We start from the raw sequence: 1,486 nt of genomic DNA, 5'->3' as shown, positions 1-1,486 counted from the left end.
TGTGGGGTGTTGGCAAAAAAAAGGGGGGGGGGGGTGTGCTACATGATGCCAGCTCAACAGGTGGCTACATAAATGGGAGGCAATGCTTGTTGCCTTCTCTTGATCCGCTGCCAGTGCCTTGGTTGCCTGGGTAGAGATCCAGCCCTGGGCGTCAAGCAAAATGATCTGGTGTTTCATTACTGATACACATTTTGATGCATGGCTAACTGTGCCCAACAATTCCCTTCTGGGGAACCATCGTTGCCAATCTCCAGGTGAGGGCTGGAGATCACTCAAAATTACAACTGTTCTTTAGGTAGCAGAGATCAGTTCCTCTGGAGAAAAATGGTGGACTCAGTGTCATTAAACCCTGCTGAGGTCGCCACAGCAAATTGACACTGAGTGTCCAAGGCCGGGGCACCCACCCAGAGCCTCTTTCTAGAGGCCGTTGTATTTATTTCCACAACGGGCTTTTTCCCTAGTTTATTATATAACAAATCTTGTTATTTAGTTTTGTCTTGCATATCTTAAAACCCTTCAGGCCAGTTGGGTGGGATTTTCCCCCACTGGCCAGCTGGCCTGAGGCGGGGAAGCACTCTGCAAAAGCGGGGGTTCCCCCACCCCCAGCGGGGGTCTGGCAACCCCACAAGGAAGCAATAAATAAACAGCAATCTTTCTCCCCGTATAGGAAACAAACATCATACATCAGAGGTCCCCAACCTTTTTGTGCCTGTGGGTGCCTTTGGAGTTCTGACACAGTGTGGTGGCACAGCCACAAAATGGCTGCCACAAAACGGCTGCTGCTGGAGGTAGAACCAGCCACAAAATGGCTGCTGCAGCTTGATTTCACTCTCGGTAACGATCCTTGTGCTGTTGCCGCAGCCATTGCCAAAGCAACATTTTTTAAAAATCTACATAACGAATCAAATCTCCAGCGGCCAATCAGAAGCCTTGATGTGCAAAAGCCCCGCCCACTTTCTGAAAACCCTTGGCAGGCTCCAGGAGGTGTCGCTGGGCACCACGGTGCCTGGGGGCACCACGTTGGGGACCCCCATCATATATGTATCAACTTGTTCCAACCAGCTCCATGAAGCTACAAGGATGCTGTAGGGGGTATGTGGCTACCATAGCATTCCATTGGCTACCCCCCTTGCATTGGCAGGGAAACTTGCAATGCAGTTACAGCATGTTCCCCTTTGTGTACTACTAGGGATTACAAAGGGAGAGTAGGCAGAGAAAGCCCAGGGCTGCTCCCTGTCATGGCTCCTTTTTTAACGGGAAAATTTCATAAGTGCAACCTCATTGTATCAGATGCCCTACAGCATCGACTCCCAGCAGTTCTGACCTGCTCATACATCACTATTAAAATCAAAAGATTATCTTTAAATGATGTGCCTTGGGGCAGGGGCAGAATGCTCAGCAACCCGTCGCTATCAGAGCCTCGCCATGCGTCTCTCGCTTATCGGCTGGGACAATATTCTTCTCATCGGGGCTTTCTTTTGTCAGG

Source organism: Gekko japonicus, unplaced genomic scaffold (assembly GCF_001447785.1).
Source record: "Gekko japonicus isolate JY-2015 unplaced genomic scaffold, Gekko_japonicus_V1.1 scaffold1997, whole genome shotgun sequence".
Lineage (NCBI taxonomy): Eukaryota > Metazoa > Chordata > Lepidosauria > Squamata > Gekkonidae > Gekko > Gekko japonicus.
Note: the sequence above shows the minus strand (reverse complement) of the source record.